Here is a 21,339-nt window from a genome sequence, read left to right on the forward strand (position 1 = left end):
AAATAGCAGAAACAACAGGACCTCCTCCTTCTTCAAATGCAACATTCTTACTTCCTCCAATTTTTGGGTTGCTTGCATAATGCGTGCTGCTAATTCTGTAATTTCCAGCCTCAAGATAAATATTACCTCATTCATGGCAGCCACACCATCTCTTTCTGCCTCTAGTAGAGCCTCAAGCACTATAACATCTGTGCTCAGACTGCTCTCCGGCGGTGTTTCCTCTGAACTGCTACCATCTGGTAACATGGATGGCGCACTACTTCCACAAATAGATTCTGGGGTTGTACATTGTGTCCTAGTGTGAACGACATCCTGAAAGGTTTCCGCTGGACATCAGTAAGAGATAGTTATCGTATGATCCAGGCAGTAAGCTTACATGGTAAACAACGGACGAATTATTGCCGAGCATGGCAAACTATATTTAAATGGTTCGAAGCAGCATCAGCCGAAAAGAAATTAAAATGGTAAGATGAAACTAGGGATGTAAGTGGCAAATAAACGAAATCCGCCAGTCCCATCTAGTTAGTTTTTGCTACCTCCCTAGTTCATTTTCCTCAAAAAAACAAAAACTCTTTTGAACTATCATACCACTAGTGGACTTTAATCGGGATTAAACCGGACCCAGTTGACATCCCTAGTTGAAAGGGAGTGTACAACCGCTATATTTAAGTTGCCAAGGCATCTAAGCAGTTGAAATAATCTGAGAAAGCACTTAACAGTGTGGCCTCATATAAACTATGAAGACAGTCTTGTGATGAAGTTGAGAGGAAAAGTTAAGGACTCAAATGAAATAGGCATGCATTTCTTTACGATAGTACAACAGGCACTGCTGACATATTGGCCAACTCAGGTATAGCGTAACAACAAATAAGCATTCGAATCAAGCAATACAGCAAGGCAGACAACTGAAGTATTTGTAATTCGGTAGGATTACACGTTGAGGGCACAAGCCAAGAAAGCAGCCCAGTCGCATTACATTTCATATGTACTAAAACACACTGGCTTACCATATGTTTCTGTGAAGCCTAGCTGCTGTTGCAATGTTCTTTGAAGATATTGTCAGCATCCCGTGGTTGCAAATCTAGTTGTTGTAGTTTATTCTGCACCATCTATTTAGGTAAAATTAATTTTAATCGCATGCACTGGTCCGAATTGATCATCAATGGTTCATCTAAACTAATGAAAGAAGGGTGTGTGCATACATGACAATACTCCCTCCGATTCTTTTTACTTTGCGTATAACTTTTTCTCAGTTTTCTCGTATTAGTCTGCGCGTTGCCGATTCCTAGCGCTGGTTTCCTTTTGTGCCCCGCCCCATCCGCCTCTGCCCTAATTAATTGGCAAATTAGTCCAGAAAAATTAAACCAGTGCCCTCCTTGGTATGCGGGTCAAGAGTTATGCGCAGAGTAAATAGAATCGGAGGGAGTATATCTGCTTCCCTCTATTTTTATGCTTGTTCGAGGTGCCAGCCCCAAAAGAACAAATATTTTGCTTGATGGGGTTGGCAGCTCCATAATTAATAGAAGCATCAAATTAGTCATGCAACTTGGGAAGATCAAGAACACACAAACAAGTAATGAACAGAGGCTCGGAGCAGTGATGTAATAGCTAGCATCAGAAAATGTAGGGTAAAACGGACAAAAAGCAGCGGAACCACATGCTAGTTTGCTGATGTGTAATTAAGCATAGAGAACATTAAGCAGTCTGATGGAACCAACAGGTGGCATCAGAACAAAACTAAAGCATATTAACTATATGTGCACTGGTATGTAATTTAGCACATGTAACATGTTCATTGCCAGAAGTATGGCCCTACAGGTGCAACAGAATAACGCATCTCATGAAAAACTGAATGATGCCCTGAAGAAATTCAAAGGTGCGGTGCTTATGCTAGGAAAGTGAACGTAGGCGCCGGCCGTTGGATAATAGTACCTGATTCTCGGCGGCGTATGGGTATCATTGTCATACTTGATAGCTAAGGATCGTCGATGGTGCTCGTGTTGCGGTTGAGTTTGGCCGGCTATCGCCATCGCTGAAGCGGCTCCGGTGCTACGGTTGCGGCACCTGTCGACATACAAGAAAGCTCATCTGTGGTGAGTGAACAGTTGCACGATAAAGAGAAAACCGAAGGAGTACAAATCGAAATAACCTGATGAGGTTGCGGCGTCGGTAAAGCAGGGCCGGTGGAGTTGAATATGGCATCCGTGGAGCGGGTCCAATGCAGTGGACGAAGGCTTTGACGGGCGCGTTGTACAGTGCTTTTGGTGAGGCGGATCTGTTGCGGCAGACGAGGGCTTGTATGAAGGGCCAGCGAAGGGGCGGACGAGGGAGTCAGTGAAGGGCCTACGCTGTGGTGGACGAGGGCGCCGATCAAGCAGATCTGGTGCGGTGGACCATGATGACGGTCAAGGAGATTTGGAGCGGTGGACAAGCCAGTCGCTGAAGCGGCTCCGGTGAAGTGGTGAGTTGGCAGTTGGGGTTCCAAGGTGCGGAAGGTAGATCCTGCGGGGTGTGAGGTCCACCGCTGCGGCGGAGGACTAGATTCGGCGGCTTGCCATGGTTGGGGGGTCAGGGAGGGGAAGGGGAGGGGCTCTAGGGAAGAATGTTGGGGGCAAAGAGGGGAAAACAATGGAGTTACCAAAGCAGCCCTTTTCCGTTCATGTGGCAGGGGTAAAACAGGAATATCACAAGGCTAAACTTTCAGGTGCGTGATATTTCGATGTGAGCGGGAAGTTTGAAAGCTTTTGGCGCCTAAAATTATAAGTATTCTTCTCTGGTACGGCCGACTATGATATCATGGCCGACAATTTGTTTGTTTTGCACGCAAAAAAATGTGCAAGTTCTGAAAATCAATGTCTCCAACTCAAAACTTAGATTGTCCATTCAATTCAAATATGGATCATTGAGCTACTACAAGCAAATACCATCATACGGTCCAATTCAAATGAAATTCCAAATGTGTTTATCCTAAATATGATGACAAAAGCAAAAATGTGTATGTGTATGAATAAAGTGGATGATTATAAAGTTTGAACATGCCTGTATGTGTATATCTCTAGGTTTGATGTATGAATTTGAAATCACGAAATCCCGGCTTAAAAAATGTACCTCCGTTTAAATGAATTACAAAAGCTAATGATGGAGTTGAATTCCAAAATTCCAATCTTAGGTTTGTAATTTGGTACATCAAGGTATATCACGCATGTTCAAAAGTATCGTTATCTCATAGTACAAACTGTGAAACAAATTGATCAACCATGAGTGCACAATATCTCAATTATGCTAAAGTCCCTCAAATATAGACACCTCACTCTTTATCTGAAGTCAACCCCGCCCACCACCACACACACACACACACAGAGAGAGAAGTCGTTCTCTCCCCCAAACACCAACACACGAGCACATTAACACCCCTCTCTCTTGTAAAGTCCGGACCCCAACATAGGTCTCTATCACCTTGTCTCTCGGGCATGCACACATCTCTTGCCTCACTCTCTAGGTCTCCCGCTATCTCTCTTACCCAAGCACACACACTATGTAGAGTGTATATTTCCCATACACACAAAACGTCGCCCCCAAACGTCTATCTCCCTAGTTATGTGGTTCTCGCGCACTCACCTCACACACCACCCCCACTGCAAACAAGCACACTTTGTCTCCTTGTGCACCACTCTCCTCTTTCTATCTCTCCCACATGCGGACCCGCCCCAGCTCCTTCCCTGTATACATATATGTCGTGACTCTTTGCATATCTCCCTAATGTATAATCGTTCCCGATTTCGCACATTGTTCTCTACTCCATCTATTCTAGATCTCTCATGAAGTCCCTATCACACACACGATGACTCGCTTCCCTTGCATCTCTGTTCATAGGCCAATTTTGGACAACCTCAACATTGTCTCCCTATCTATACGCCATTTATGGACACAAATGACCCCTCTCGCCCCCTCTCTTCCTTTCTCTCTCTCTCTCTCACTCTCACTCTCTCTCCATCGCTAGCTCTCCCCTTCTCTCTCTCTCACACCCCTCTCCCACACACACTCGATGTCTCTTCCAAATAGTCTACCCCCCCCTCCCGCCCGCACCCGTGCTATCTCGCTACTACACATGTCGCCCTCTCTCTCTCTCTCTCGCAAACACGCTCAACAAGGGTTTCCCCGTGAATAACTTACCGTCTATTCATGAACAGTCATGGCAGTACGGCGAACACGAGACGTGAAAAAGAATAAATCTACACATGCTTAGACCACCTAGTATGACTATTAGGACTAGAGCAAGCCAAAAAGCACGCCGCCGTCACCCCTCCTTGTCGGCGACAGGAAAATCTTTGTTTTACACAGTCGAGAAGTCATTGTGCTAAGGCCCCACATGCGGAGGCGTTGAATAGAATGTAGATGCTAGTTTACAGAAGCAAGTATCAATAATACATTTGTATCTCCATACTTATATTTCTTCTATTATAAAAAACCGAGTTGGTGATGATGGTACGTGTTCCATCTTGCAATATAGACCGTCCGATCTATATCTGACGGATGGAAATTAAACTAAAAGATACCCGCACCCCTCTCCACATTTGCAGACAAGGCCTTCCCTCGTTCATCCTTATCTCCAACAAACCTCATTGTTGAGCAATTAAGAAAGGAAGCCTCTGGAACAAACTGGCATGGTGGCCGCTACCGGCGTCGTCAATCCCTAGGCCTCCGCTCAGTTCGACTACCAACCACCACCACACCCCACTCCTCTTCACCTTATCTCATATTTCTTGAGATATCATTAGTTTTTACACATGGGATTACTCCCTCAAGGGTCAATCACAACAAGTGTTTTATAAAAAAATGCACCTTGATGTTCCGTGCAATGCACGGATCTTGCTAGTACTCCTACACAAGACTAAGTTGGTGATGCTGGTGTGTCTGCCATCCGTCGTTTCTGACCATTAGATCTACATCTAACGATTGTGAGGTAAGTTGTTACCTTTTCTCACCAACATCCCACTTGTCTACCAATTTGCAGAAAAACCCATAATTAGTATCTTAAAACCAACCACATCCCTCCCCGACCTCACCAAAACAGCCCAAGGAATATATTCTAATTGAAACATAATATATCTCTAGTGACATATGTATATCAAAATTAGAGTGTTTTGTACCAAGTTTGTGAATAAGTATTATTCTAATTATGATTCATTGCAACAGACATGAACATTGCTAGTATTTCCAACCATGCATTTCTTTTCCTAGTATTCCATAGTTTCGAGTTTTCCATCAAGATATTAGTCACTCATGGTTGATATTTACTTTCAATCATGTACACATATGCACTATGTAACTAGCCTTGCTTATTGGCTTCCAAAGCTTAACTTTCACTCCTACTTACAATATGTAGAGTATTTAACAAAAAACTACCACTTTCAACCAGCCCTAGGAGGAATATATTGTACAAAAAATAGCAAAAACATACCCAAAATTTCTTAATCCACGCCAAAAACTACCTAGTACTCCTACCGATTAGGTTCGTTTAAACCCATTTATGACAGGGTTGGCCCACATGTCCGTGCCGACGAGGCAACTTAAACCAACACATTTTGTTTGACCGTTGACACGAGGGACCCACATCTGACCTTCTATCTTGTTATTCCCCCTCAAATCATTATTTTTCCTGAACATTACTTCAAACAGTACCGATGCGTGTTCGTCGGTGGCCCCGGTGATGAGCGAGTTGACCGCCGCTCCGCCGGACGGGCCGGACGCCGCGCTGGCCTCCGCACGGGTTGGCGGGCTGGCCCGAGCGTGACTCACGAGCGAGAAAGCCGCCGCGCTGGCCTTCGCTCGAGCCAGATGGCTGGCCTTAGTGCGGCGCGCGCGAGCAAGCCGCCGCGCTGCCTTGCCAATCTAGCTAGCAAAACTTGCAGACAAGCAGCTGGACGGAGCTATCTTGGCGAGCTAGCGGCCGCGAGTGCCGGACGGAGCTGGCATCCGGGCTGCCGCAACATGGGCTCCGCACCGCCGGCGGTTTTGACCTCGACTTCTGCCGACGGCGGTAGCTGCGTCCCATGGCCGAGGATGACTAGGTGGACGGGCCGGAGGTAGGAGGTCACTCGAGGATTTTTGTTGGTAAGAGCATGTACAATGGTTGATAAGGTAGTCTTATCTTAAGTCTGCCACGTATGCAAGTGGTAGTAGTTTCTTGGCATTTTAGTGGTTTCTTGCATTATTAGAGCAAGTACAATAGAGCTGAGTCAGCAGACTATAAGAAATAAACTACTACTACATGTTGGCTATAAGATGGGCTGTAGATGACATGGCACTGGCTTATAGCCAGCAGCTGGCTATACTATTAACCATACTCTTAGGGGTTTCTTGTAAGGAACAGTGTACGTACTACTAGCGACAAAAGGCGATTCTAGGTTGCGTTGTACTCCAACGAGTACTACTAGTGGTCGCGGGAGTGTATACCTCGTTTTGTGGGTTCGATCCCGGCCGAACGCACGGCGGCCTTTTTTTTTAAAATAGTACTACTACACTTCGCTGCGAGCCAATATTTTACACGGGTAGTTTGAGTTTTGAAGTCAAATGGACGTGCGGCCCCACAATTTGGGTGCACTGGACAGCCTAGCCACGTGAACGGGTTTTCCTTCCCAGCATCCCGTGGCTTGTGTGCTCGCCCTAGCCGCACCTCACTTGCAGCTTCCAGCTAGTAGCATATTTAAACTAGCGCCTCCCAATTAAGCCCGAGGAGCCGGAAAAGCCTGGCAAGGCATTGGGAACTGTGCAATATTGCTCTGTACGTAAAGTGCTCTACTACTACTCTGTAGCTTATGGCGTTGCATGCAAGGACTTCACTCCATTATCGGCTCTACTATAAACGAAATTCCTCTTGCCGTGTTTCTTTTTGAAATGGAGGCAAAAGCTTTGCTTCATCTCATTCATAAAGAAGGAACTACTAACAAAGTTCGACGAGATCCATTACACCTCCACAAATGGAGGCGAAAAGCATAGTCTCGCTATATCAAATAACTCAAATGTTCTGCCCCCCGCAGCAACCGTCGCTGATAAACAGGCTGCTAGTGTGTGCATGAGAGGAGCGGCTGAGTAGGCCAGCTACGTGAGAGGAGCGGCTGAATAGAGCACCGAGAGTACCCACTAGGCCACTACGCAGGTGTACTTCCCCCGCATTGATAGTACAATGATGGTTCTAGAGAACAGTAGTACCCTCCACTTCCAACTGTAGCTCCTTGGCCCTGAGACTAGAAGTACAATACATCGCACTACTAGTTGAGAAAAGTAGTACTAGTACTGCTACAGTACGAGTACGTACTCCTCCATCACATAATGTACGGCGTTTTTTGACACTAGTTGGCGTGTACAAAAAATGGCAAAAACATACCCAAAATTTCTTAATCCACGCCAAAAACTACTACCTAGTGCCAAAAATTTCTTACTAGTGCTATTATTTACAGTATAATGCAATCCCATAACGTTCCATAATCCCTTTCTTTCAAAAAAATCTCTTCTGGAGAGAAGATTGCTATCTCCACGCGAGCTTCTCATAGGCCAGCGCCACCACATGCAGTCATGTGAGAGAGAGGGAAACATCCGTGCAGCATGTAGAGAGAGGAGAACGTGGGCGGACAACCAATGGGCTGCATGGGGCATTTATAGCTGCTAACTCCTCCCATCCATGCACTAGGGGTATTTTCGTCCAGAAAGCATGCAGCGAGCCCCTGCCTTCGTATCCAGGTCTGCTCTTATGAGCAGAGTAAAAAGAATCAGAGGGATTACTAGTAGTAAATAATAGCCTCACCCCTTCGCCGAGGAACGGTCTACAGTTGGAAGGGACGAGGCCCTGCAGTTACTACGCTCTTATCTCCTCCTCGCCAGTTCCCCTCCCCCTGAAGAGAAGGCAGTTCGTCGCTACTCCCATGGATTCGCTAGGCGGTTCTCCTCCTCGTCGGGGCTGGGAGACCTTGGACGATGATCCTGTGGGAGAAATCGCACGCCACTCCGATGTCCTCACCGCCGCAAGACTCAGTGCTTCATGCACCAACTTTTTCAAGACGCTGCTTAAACAGGCCATGCTTGTTGGTCTTCCATGCATCCTCGAGGAGAAGGTTCTTCTATGGGACAATCCTTCAAACAGTCCACCGCTCCCTGGCCATGGTTGCACGTTGACTCCGCTAGAGTTGCCGACGTTGAGAGGTAGTCGGATTTTGTCCGATGAGCTGGTCAGTAATGGAGTTTGATCATGTAGTACTTAGTTATTCCATTTCCATCCCGTAATTTCTCCGCTGCCCACCGTCTTATATATAGGTCTGGGTCGGTGCCAACAAAGATTGGCTTGCATACCTCCGGCCGGATACCACCATCATTTTGCACAACATCCACAGCGGTGCGGCCGTTCCGGTAGACCCCTTCTCCACCATTGGGATCGGCCTTCTGGACTGGCTGGGCAAGAATACGTATGATGATGCCTACATGAGATTGAAGAAGATAGAAATTGCGGACCCGCCGACAAAGCGACGTGGCTACGACGATTACTATCTCATCGCGGTGTTCGACATAAGGATTGCCATCAATGCAGGAGGCAGTAACGGCAGAGGCTGGCGCATGTTGGCGGTGGCAGATTTGTACCCCTACACGTTCGAAGACGCCGTGCGCCATCTAGGCCGGATCTTTGCGGTGACAAGCCAGGGGACTTGTTTCATCTGGTTGACATCCTACAGCACGGGAGATTACAAACGGAATGCACAAACCATCATTTGCATCCCTAACGGTACTCCATTATTTTGCAGGGACCAGTCATCCCCCGATCAAAATAAGATCGCCGATCCTGGATGTGCATTTGCATCCGCGATTCGGTCTAACCTGGAACCTTGTAGCTGACTTTGGCATATTGGGATCAACTATCTTAGCAGTCGTTACCATGGTACCACTGATGTGCAACATGGTCACATAATCTACCACGACCGGACCGTCACCATCTACCCAGGTATTCCATTTTTTAACCCTCTCGCCTTCTCTTTCATTGTTGTACTAGTAGTATACTTTGTAGTACTAGTAGGAGTACTTTTTACCTTGGAGGACGCGTATAGCTAGCTAGGCCCTTGAAGACTTGAACCCACTAGCTGCCACCATTTTTGTTTTTCCATGTCTTACTATCTCATCCATGTAGCCAAGAGTGGCTATATATAATAAGCCGGTTATTTTACTTCCTCTATACCAGAGTAGTACTATTTGCTGCACAGTATTACTGACCGCCACATTTGAGCACAACACTATTATGCATGGACCTTGACTATGTACGTCACCATGTGTCCAGATCTGGGATGCCGCGTGTACCAGATGAACGGCGCCGAATTCGACCCCCGTGATGCTACGTGGGTGCCGAGGAACACTCTTGGAGAGTACTCGCTTTTCATCGGGGACAGCTACCCCATTGTGAAGCGGATGCCACCTTTCGTGCACGACACGAAAGGCCTGCTGTTCATGAAGCATGGTTGTGTCTTCAGTGCGCACCGCCGGATGAACAACATGCTGGGACACGCTATCCCTGATTTATGCCGCTTCAGCTTGGATGAGTCTCCATCGTGTGGAACCGGACTAGAAAGCTGCGACAATGATTCCCGTTGCCCACCGCTATGGATCGTGCCATCCATGAAGAACACCTGGGACTGGAACCTGGAGGAGGACATGTAGCCCATCTATAATGTGTAAGTGGAGTATGGTAATTGTGAACGGTAGCGCTGTGAATATATGTAGACTAGTCGTGCACAAATTTATCACATGAGTTGGAGATGAACTTGTGTGGCATACTGGCATACTGGCATTTGTCCTTTAGAATTTATTACTAGTAAATGTGTTATGTGTACGTGCAACTTGTGTGGTTGTTGCATGGGCTCCAACACGCTCTTTGAGAAAAAAAGGTGGCACAACTTTGGATATACGTGACGTGGCGGCATCATACACTAGCATCATTCGCTATAGTTGTACTAGTACACTCCTACTAGGACAACAACTCCTATAAAACCTTGCGCTTGGCTCTTTGCCTCTTCGGGAGGTTCAACAGTTCGTACTTGTGTGAACCTTGCACTTGGCTCTTCGCCTCTTCAAAAGGTCCAACAATGATGATACTACATTACAATATGCTTCTGGCAATCTGACACTGATTGAACTAATGCACGTCCACCGCGAGGGCGAGGGCGAGGGAGAGGGCGCTGTAGTCAAAACCCTCTCCTCGTCCCGCGAACCACCGCATGCGTGGGCAAGGGAGAGGCGTAGTAAGCAAGCTTCTCCTCATTCGGCGAGTCGACGGGACACATCAAAGCAGTACTAGTACTAGTAGTAGTCCATATTGCGTCCTTTCCGATTAATATGGCTTAATTTGAAATGAGAAAAATACACTGGCGGTCAACGTATGTAATAGTACGCTCTTTACGGTCACTATATATAGTTTTGCGGCGATTATGCGATCACTAGATCATCGTAGAGCACCGTATTGCACCCTACTGACCGGCCACATAGTCGACGTGGCACTTTGTTGACTGGTTAAATTGTCACCTGGTTTCTGGGTCCCACCTGTCAGTTGGCAGAGCAAAGAAATCAGTTAAACAAAACTTTACACAGGCGAGACACGAGTCCAACCCTTGCGCGCGAACCGCCCTGGCTGTGTATGTGAGTGCATGCACGTGTCCTCCCTCGGTCTTCCAACAAAGAGTGTACTACATGATGTACATCTACACTTCCAATGCATTTAGCCTTTAATCTAAATCGATATTGATTGACTAATGCACCAACTTGTGATGTAGGTATAGGCTACATGTATATCCTTAATTATAGCATGCAACAGCCTTGTGACACTAAATACGACTAGTAAGTAGTACAGTAGCAGTACTACTATACGTCAGTCAAATTACTCATCATGTCCACACCTTGAATTGACGTGACAACACGCTGCGCGTGAAGTGACACAAGAATCCCGGCGGCGTGCTCGGGTATTCTGGACTTCAGATTTGGAGTACCACTTATCTGTCGAAATCTTTCATCATTCACTTAAAACAGTCGATTGATCATACATTGAGTACCATATAACTGGAATTATCGATGCAAGTCGAAGAAGGATTGGCCCATGCTGCCGGCTGGCGTCAAGTTCGATCCCACGGATCAGGAGCTTATCGAGCACCTTGAGGCCAAAGTGAGTGCTGACAGCGCGAGATTTCAGTCTCTCATTGATTTGTTCATACCAACCATCGACAGCGAGCACGACATATGTTACACCCAACCTGAGAAACTTCCAGGTAAGACACCGATCGTCCATCTACTTGCACAAACATATTCCTTTGTTTATAGCTCTATTTTTCTTTTTAGACGCAGACCAGGTGAAGCAATTACAATTTCATAGTTAATAAAAAGTGAAACAAGTGACTGCAACATGCCAAAGATGTTATGAAAATGCCAACTAGGTACACTAAAACCTGTATTCCACAATACTGCAGGTATCACACTGAGTGGCCTAAGGAAGCATTTCTTCCAGCGCAATTCCAGGGCGTTCAAAAGGGGCGCGTGGATGCATCACAAGATACGGTCGGAGTGCGGCATGCACGCGATGTGGCACAAGACCGGCAATACCTTGCCGGTGATGGTCAACGGCCGGCAGACGGGCAGCAAAAAAGGTTCTGGTGCTGCACACCAACAAGATCTTCGACCAGCAGAGGACCAACTGGGTGATGCACCAGTACCACCTCGGGGACCTGGAGCAAGAGAAGGAGCGGGAGCTAGTCCTCTGCAAGATTTTCTACCAGACGAACACTAGGGCCAGGAGTAAAAAGATTATAAGTTAGTTTGGTATTGGTAGTTGTACTACCTTGTCGTCCGCAAGTTGGTATTGTTGTTAACGATCTTTTGGTATGAACTTGCATTTGCTTCCAACCATCATGCCGAGGGTCAACATGGATATAAAGTTGAATCATTTGTTTTGAAACGAATTTCCAGGCACCTGATTTTTATTTGATGGGTAGCATAAGCACCCGCCGTTCGAATTCCCAGTTCTCCAATTTTTTTGAAACAAGTGCATGCACTTATTATCACAATAAAAAACAATATCCGTGTTGCATCCCAATTATCAGTCTGTACTTGCAGAATTCTCTCGTTTATTGAGCACGTATATTGTTTTTTCAGGTCGAGCAAGTTTCAACTGGGTTGTAGATTGCCCAGGGTTGTTTTGTTTTTAACAGGCCCAGTCCATGACGATAACAAGGCACAAAGATCTAGCAGGTATCTACTGGCCTCTGGCCCACCAGGGTTAGTTATATTTTGTCTTACAACATCCGCAGGCAGTTTTTTTACTAAATCAAACACACAGCCCAGTTCTATTTTCCTCTTGAAACGCATGTCCTACATCCAGTTTCTAATCTCTACCTATAGTTTTACTAGTTCATATACATGTATCATTATATTGAAAACACATAAAATTCCCTTTTCATATTTACGTCCTTATTTTTGTTGTTTTTTCCCACCCAACGCTAATTTTTTTACCACTAGTTTTCCCTTAGACCAACTAAATTGTCCCACGTCTTATTTGCTTACAAAAACAAAATGATTTTTTTTGCAAATCAATAAGTTCTTAAAAAATGTTCATCATTTCGGGATTACAACAGTTCGGACTCCACCGAAATATGCAAAATAAGGTTGGACTTTTTGACCGTGGTCCTGGGTAGAAAATGGGCTGTAATAAATTACTTAAGAATTAGCAAATGGGCTGAAAATTATAAAAAAATAGCAAATGGGCTTTATGTTGTCTGCCACAGATTTGGAAGCTGACTTGTGGGCCTACTAAGTTCATGCGTACACAAGGTTTCTCAAAAAAGAAACTTAGTCAACAATCGACTCTACCAGCGTCAGACCGTTAGATGTTAATCTAACGGCAATCGTGCTTCTTCAGTCTCTGATCTTCCTGCCCCAGCCGCCCAAACCAGCACCATCGGAACTGCCTGCTCCCGCCTCCCGTGGCCGGCAGTGCTGCCGGGAAGGCCTCACGGCCCCATCATACTCGCATCCTTGGCCTGTCTATCCCTCTACTCACCCACACCTCCTGTTATTTTCCGGCGACGGAAGCCGAACCAGTCAACCCTCATACTCTCCACCGCGTGGGCAGCCACTGCCGTGTCTTCCTCGGCTCCATGTCGTTCCCTTCGTAGGCCTCGCTGTCGTCCACCGCCCTGGTGCTCTCGGCGCGGCGTGGTCAACGATGTCCATCCAACAGCCGTAGTGCTTCTTCAACCTCTGGTCTTCTTGCCCCAGTCGCCCAAAGCAGTGCCGGTCGTGCCGCATGCTCCTCCCTCCCGTGGTCGGCTGTGCTGCCACGGAGGCCTCACCGTCCCCATACTACTCCCATCGCTGGCCAGGCCATCCCTCCACTCACCCACTCCCCCTGTTATTCTGCGACGACGGCAGCCTCACACCACAGCCGAACCAGTGAACCCTCGTACTCCTCTCCGCGTGGGCATCCACTGTCGCGCCTTCCCCGGCTCCGCGTCGTCCCCTTCCTAGGCCTCGCCGTCATCCACCGTCGTGGTGCTCTCGGCGCGGCGTGGTCAATGTTGTCAACGATCGACTTCCATCGGAAGAGTACTGTACATGGAGAGGCCGACAGCTGGGTCCACGGCAGCCGCAAGGAAGTGCCTCCTTATTACGCGCAAAATAATTATTCCTCCACCTGACAGCAGGGACCCACCGGACGGGCCACCGGTATTTCGCGGAAAAAACATTTCCCCCCTGACTGCTAGGACCCACCGTATTTCACGAAAAAAACGTTTGCCCCTAACTGCTGGGACCCACCAGACGGACCACCGTATTTTGTGAAAAAAACACCCCCCCCGCTGTCAGCTCGGACCCACCAGAAGTGCCTCCTTATTACGCACAACAAAATGAATACCCCCTGCTAGCTGGGACCCACCATGGTGGGAGGCTGACTTGTGGGCCTACTAAATTGACGTGGATGGAGGGCTTTGTCAACTTAGTCAATATGAATGATTCTAGCTCCAGTGACCGTACGATGTCCATCCAACGGCCGTAGTGCTTCTTCAACCTCTGGTCTTCTTGCTCCAGCCGCCCAAAGCTGCGTTGGTCGTGCCGCGTGCTCCTGCCTCTCATGGCCGGCTGTGATGTCACGGAGGCCTCACCGCCCCCTACTACTCCCACCGCTGGCCCATGCTATCCCTCTACTCACCCACACCCCCTGTTATTCTGCGGCGACAGCAGCCTCACGCTGCAGTCGAACCAGTGAACCCTCGTACTCCTCTCCACATGGGCATCCACTGCCGCGTCTTCCCCGGCTCTGCATCGTCCTCTTCCTAGGCCTCACTGTCGTCCACCGCCTTGGTGCTCTCGGTGCGGCGTGGTCAATGTGGTCAACGACCGACTTCCATCGGAAGAGTACTGTACGTGGAGAGGCTGACAGCTGGGTCCACGGCCACAGCCCAGTTTTTTTGTGATTTGCCAAGTAAGTCGCTTTGTCAGACCTGTTGGGCTGCAAATCTTTCAAGACGAGGAGAGCTTCATTCGGCTGGCCGAGAAAATGACCCATCAGTAATGAGAAATGGGCTGTACATTTTTAAAACACATTAAACCGGCAATTAGTTTAAAATATCTTTTTTTTCATTTCGAGATTTTAAATTACATTAATTTTTATGCGTGGAGAATTTGTTGGATTTTATATTGATATACATTTATTTTTAAAACCAATTTGAATGTGAGTCAAAATTTCGGGATTAAAAACAGTTCGGACCGCACCAAAATATGCAAAATTTCGTTAATTTTTTAACTGTGGCCACAATATGGGCTGTAATGCTAACAAAAAGAATATGAGCTCCAAAAAAACCTTAAGAATTAGCAAATGCACTGTAAATTATTAGAAATAATGGCAGATGGGTTGTATGCTATTTTCCACAGATTTGAGGCTTTCCTAAAAAAAGGTTGACGCACAAGCAGTGAGTGTTGGATGTCCATCGAACGGCCGTCGTGCTTCTTCAATCTCTGCTCTTCCTGCTCTAGCCGCTCAAACAAGCGCCAGCGGGACTGCCTGCTCCCTCCTCCCCGCGGCCGGCTGTGCTGCCGGGCAGGCCTCACCGCCCCACCGTACTCCCATCGCTGGCCTAGCCATCCCTCTACACACCCACACCTGCTGTTATTCTCCAGCGGCGGCAGACGAACCAGTAAACCCTCGTACAGTCGTACTCCCCTCCGCGTGGGAAGCAACTGCAGAGTCTTCCCTGCCTCCGTGTCGTTCCCTTCCTAGGCCTCGTCGTCGTCCACCGCCCTGGTGCTCTTGGCGTGGCCTGGTCAACGTGGTCAATGACCGACATGCATCTGTAGTGGACTGTACGTGGAGAGGCCGGCAGCTGGGTCCACGGCCGCACGCAAGGAAATGCCTCCTTATTACGCGCAAAATAATGATTCCTCCACCTAACATCAGGGACCCATCGAAAGGGCCTCTGTATTTCGCGAAAAAATGTTACCGCCGCTGACAGCTCGGACCCACCAGCTATATCTTCGCACGCAAGGAAGTGCCTCCTTATTACGCTCAAAAAAATGAATACCCCCTGCTAGCTGGGACCCACCTTGGTGGGAGGCTGACTTGTGGGCCTACTAAGTTGACTGGGACGGAGGGCTTTGTCAACTTAGTCAATATGCACGATTCTAGCTCCAGTGACCGTACGATGTCCATCCAATGGCCGTAGTGCTTCTTCAACCTCTGGTCTTCTTGCTCCAGCCGCCCAAACCAGCGCCGGTCGTGCCTCGTGCTCCTACCTCCCGTGGCCGGCTGCGATGCGGCGGAGGCCTCACCGCCCCCTACTACTCCCACCGCTGGCCAGACCATCCCTCTACTCACCCACACCGCCTGTTATTCTGCGGCAACGACAACCTCACACCGCAGCGGACCAGTGAACCCTCGTACTCCTCTACGCGTGGGCATCCACTGCCACGTCTTCCCCACTCCGCGTCGTCCCCTTCCTAGGCCTCATCGCCGTCCACTGCCCTGGTGCTCTCGGTGCGGCGTGGTCAACATGGTCAAGGAACGGCTTCCATCGGACGTGGACTGTACGTGGAAAGGCTGACAGCTGGGTCCACAGCCGCAGCAAGGAAGTGCCTCCTTATTACGTGCAATATAATTATTCCTCCACCTGACAGCGGGGACCCACCGGACGGGCCACCGTATTTCGCCCCCTGACTGCTGGGACCCACCAGCTACATCTTCGCACGCAAGGAAGTGCCTGACAGTCGGGACCCACCTGGTCGAAGCGTACGTAGCGTTGTCATTATGGTCGCGAACGTGTACGTACATATATACTGGTCGATGTAGAGGCGTGCACATGTCGTAGTAGAGGCGCGCACGTAGCATGTACACATACGTACAACGGCCAGGGTGGAAGAAAGAAAATACGGCCACGTATGTGTACATACGGGCGGGGTCTCGAACGCCTACTCGCGCATACGTACGGCCAGGGCTCGTGTACATGGCTGGGCCGGAACGGAGAAACAGCGTCGTCGTCGTGTTCATGGGGAGGCAACGGAATGTGTCGTGTTCATGGGGAGGCAACGGAATGCGTCCTGTTCATCGGGAGGGCTTGGATGGAACAGGCGATGGAAACGAGACTTGGTGTACCGCAGAACGGAGGAAACAGCCTTGTGTTCGACCGGCCATGTTCGAAACGGGATCCTGTTCATCGGGAAGGGTCTGGCGTACCGCAAAATGGAGGAAACGGGGGTCCTGTTGATCGAGAGGGGTGTGGCGTACCGCAAAACGGACGAAACAGACTTGTGTTGGAGCGCTACGGTCGAAACGGGGGTCCTGTTCATCGGGAGGGGTGTGGCGTACCGCAAAACGGGACTCCACGGGATACTGTTCATCTCCACCGTCGACCTCTTCCAGCCTCTATGGGCTCCTGTTCATCCAGCCTCCACGGGCTCCTGTTCATCCAGCCTCCACCACGCGCTACTCCACCAGCTACTGTTCAACAACCCCTCCACCGTCTACTGTTCATCCAGCCCTCCACACCACGGGGTCCTGTTCAACCACCCCTCCACGGGCACCCCTCCACCGTCTACTGTTCATCCAGCCCTCCACACCACGGGGTCCTGTTCAACCACACCTCCACGAGCACCCCTCCACCGTCTACTGTTCATCCAGCCCTCCACACCACGGGGTCCTGTTCATCCACCCCTCCACAGGCACCCCTCCACCGTCTATTGTTCATCCAGCCCTCCACCACACCACGGGGTCCTGTTCATCCAGAGGCAACGCCACCGCTCACTGTTCATCCAAACCCCCCCGCAACGCTCACTGTTCATCCAATCGATCGGCTTCAGTTAGCAGCAGTAGCGAAGGAATCGCTCGATCGGTTCAGTTAACAGCCATCAATCGATCGCTCGGGTTCAGTAACGCGTAGCCTGCAGTGCAATCGCTCGGGTTCAGTTAGAGCCCAACGCCTTGCTCGGGTTCAGTTAGAGCCAATGCCTCGCACACACGCGCGTACATGTATGAGAGAAGCGCGCATCGCTCGGCCCCCTACCTCCCACCGTAACCGGGAACTCCCCGAAATTTTCCTCCCCCTCGCTTCTACCATGGTTTTTTCCGTCATGGATGGCCCAAAGAATGTAATGCAGCTGCGTCTCCGGCCCACCCAGGACGAAAAGCCCATTTTCTGTCATGATTTTTTGTCATAGAAGTAGGAGCCCACCACATCTATGATGATACCGGGTTTTGTCACAATTATCATCATAGAAGTGTCATATGTATGACAGAAAAAAAATTCGTTCGGCCCAAAATGTCACGGATGTGTCTTTTTTTGTAGTGGTAGTCGCTCGCACGCTCTTCGTCGGACTCGGCAGCAGGGATGGGCTCCTCCTCAGAATCAGTCCACTTGTAGCCTTGTTTTGCCATCTATTCGGCCTCTGGAGTGATGTGCTCCTCAGAGCCGCGAGAAACATCCTCTCCAAAAACCCTCATGATCTTCTTGTCGTGGCGGTGACTCTCCTTGGAGGCAACGTGAGTTCGGTACTGCCCCTTGGCCTGCATGCAGAACAAGGCCTTCATCTTGGCCTTCAGCTTCTTCGCCCATGATGGCTCAAAGGAGGGAGGTGCATATCTAGCAGAGCTGTCCTCAGCTACATTCTCCTCCTCAATCTCCTCCTCATCAACAACCCTCTTATCAGCCGCAGCCTCGGCACGAGTAGTAGTGTTAGCCCACTGGGGCTTGATGCAGAGTCTGATGGGGTCATGACGGATCCAGTCAGGGGCCAAAAACTCCTCAGTGGGATAGAGCTTCTCCCAGGTCTTCGATATTAGGAGGAACATATATGGACCATAGATGGGTACCTTGCGGGTGAACACCGCGAACCGAAGCTCGCACCACATGATGTGTGAGACATCAAGTGGTTGAGTCTGAGAAATGCGCGCCTCCTCACAAATGAGCAACATGTCCACAAGATAGGCATGCACCTTGTCCTTGTCCCCAATGCGTGGAAAAAGTGAGTGACAGAAGATCCGATGCATGATGTCAAGGAACGGGTTGAGCACCCACGTCGACTTGTCATTGGCTAGTTTCTTCTCAACATAGTATGACCGAAGCTTGTCCTTGCTAGCTGACTCAGCGTTGGCATGAGGGCGAACACCAACAGGCGTGTGGAGCCCCTCATCAGGTACTCTGAGAAAATCCATGAACTCCTTCCAAGTAGCAGTCAACTTACGTCCATTGGTCATCCATGTCATCCACCGATCCTCACCAGAATGGAAATGGACCGAAGCAAAGAACTGGGCCACCAGCTCAAGGTCAAAGTCCAGGTGGAAAGAGATCACATCTTCAATGGCAAACTGCTCCACGAGATCCAAGGCCTCACCCAAGTAAGCACTTCTCATCCCTCAGGTGATGCATCTCGATCCAGTGCACATCCACATACAGATTCTGCTTGGCCTTGATCACATCCAAGTAAATGAGATTCTGCTGCTTGGTCCAGAACAGTTCATTCCCTCTGAAGTTTGCACGAGGATTTGCATATGGGTTGATCTTCCTTCGAGAAACAAACTCAGCAAGAGGTATCTCATCCATACCCTTTAATGGTTCCTTGAACTTGCTAGCAGTGGTCTTGACATTGCGCTTGGGGGCATTGGAGCCCCCTGGAACATCCTCTTGGTTGCGCAGACGTTTGGAACCCGTGTCACAGCTTGGATTGGAACGACGAGCAGGGACACCGGAGCCACCACCTAAGACACACATAAAGCACAAACACACACGAGAAATGAGACGGGTCAAAACAAAGACCACAGCAAAACACAAGAAACTATTAGAAAGGGCATATGGTAATTGCCATGAAGAAGATTTGACAGCAGCGGTAGTACTGCCTGTTCGTGTGGTACTAAAATTTTAGTGCCGCTCCTAGTCGCGGTAGTACAGCACGGAGGCACGGTAGTACCGGGGCTCGGAGCGGCAGTAGGACTTTAGTACCGCGACACGCGCGGTAGTACTGCGCCTGAGGAGCAGTAGTACCGCACGAGCGGTAGTACTGCACCTGCTATGCGGTAGTACCGCACGGCATCAGATCCGAATGAACTGAATCTGAGAACAACCGCGACAACGAGGCAGTACTACGGTTGATAAAATCGACTACGGGACAACATATCAAGTAGACTTTCTATGCAACACTACTCTCCTACATCCTACTCTTGCAAAGATTTGGCCTAAAATCTCAAGAACAACATGCATCTCCCCAAAAAACCTAGAAGCGAAAGCACAAACAAAAGAGAGAGGGAGTTGGGGAGAGACTTTGATCCATGGCAAGAGGAAGTGGTGGGGAATGATCCCACCGGTCGGAATCCGAGGAGAGCGGCCGGGGACAGAGATCCGGTGAGGGTCTCCGGCACCGTTCTTGAGGGACAACCCCCCTGCCCGCTCTTAACCCCTATGTGTGCTCAGTAGCACGGTAGTACCGCACGTCATCGCGGTAGTACCGCCCGGGAGGAAGTACCGCACCATGGACGGTAGTACCGCTCCCCCAGGCGGCAGCAAAAATTACTGCCACGCTGGGTGCAGAAGTACCGTGCGCTCCTCACGCGGTAGTATCGTGGTAGGCCGCGGTAGTACCGTGTCCTCAGAAGATGCAAGTTTCAAAAGGAAAAATGAAGCCTTTGCAACCGTCAAGCGAACGGACACACCAAAAGGCTGACACACGAGACAACTCAACCAAGAACGACATGACGAACGAAAGATAGGAGACGAAAAGGACTAAGACACTCAACACAATCTCTCTAACGAGAGGGCAGTGGTCGGGGCCACCTATGTTTGAGTCAATTGGTATGGCACCGCAAAGAATTATCCTTGGGCCCATGACCAAAACTCATCTTTGAAGCACAAGGACCATAAAAATGGCTAATGTGAAAGACTTGATTAATTTATGCATAATGGGGGAGGGAGAGTTCATGGAGAGAATAACACTCCCCCTATGTCCATGCCTACACCTAAAAAAGATAACAAGTTGAGTATGGCGGGGTGTGCACGGGTTCAAGCAACATTGCTCGAATCAATGATATTTAGCTCATGCCTTAACTCGCGAAATCTTGCTTCATCCAAGGGCTTTGTGAAGATATCTGCAAGGTTATCAAGAGTGTTGACATAGTTGAGCTTAGTCTCCCCTCGCCTAATATGATCTTGAATGAAGTGATACCGGATCTCAATATGCTTCGTCTTCAAGTGTTGCACCGGGTTGAGAGAAATCTTGATTGCACTTTCATTGTCACACCAAAGAGGCACTTTGTCACAAATGACACCGTAATCCTTTAAAGTTTGCCTCATCCATAGAAGTTGCGCACAACAACTACCGGCAGCCACATACTCCGCTTCCGTGGACGAGAGAGACACACAACTTTGCTTCTTGGAAGAGCAACTCACCAAAGAGCAACCAAGAAATTGGCACCCTCCAGAAGTTGACTTCCTATCCACTTTGTCTCCCGCCCAATCCGAGTCCGAATAACCTGCAAGCTTGAAGTTTGCTCCTCTTGGGTACCATAAGCCAAAGTTTGGGGTATGAGCCAAATATCGAAAGATTCGCTTGACCGCCACAAAGTGACTTTCCTTAGGTGCGTCTTGAAACCGTGCACAAATTCCCACACTCAACATGATATCCAGTCTAGATGCACAAAGGTAAACCAAGGAGCCAATCATGGAGCGATATACCTTTTGATCCACCGCTTTACCATTGGGATGTATGTCAAGTTGGCATATGATGGGCATAGGAGTGGACGCCGGCTTGACATCACTTAGCTTGAATCTCTTGAGCATGTCTTGAGTG

This window comes from Triticum aestivum, chromosome 5A, assembly GCF_018294505.1.
Source record: "Triticum aestivum cultivar Chinese Spring chromosome 5A, IWGSC CS RefSeq v2.1, whole genome shotgun sequence".
NCBI lineage: Eukaryota > Viridiplantae > Streptophyta > Magnoliopsida > Poales > Poaceae > Triticum > Triticum aestivum.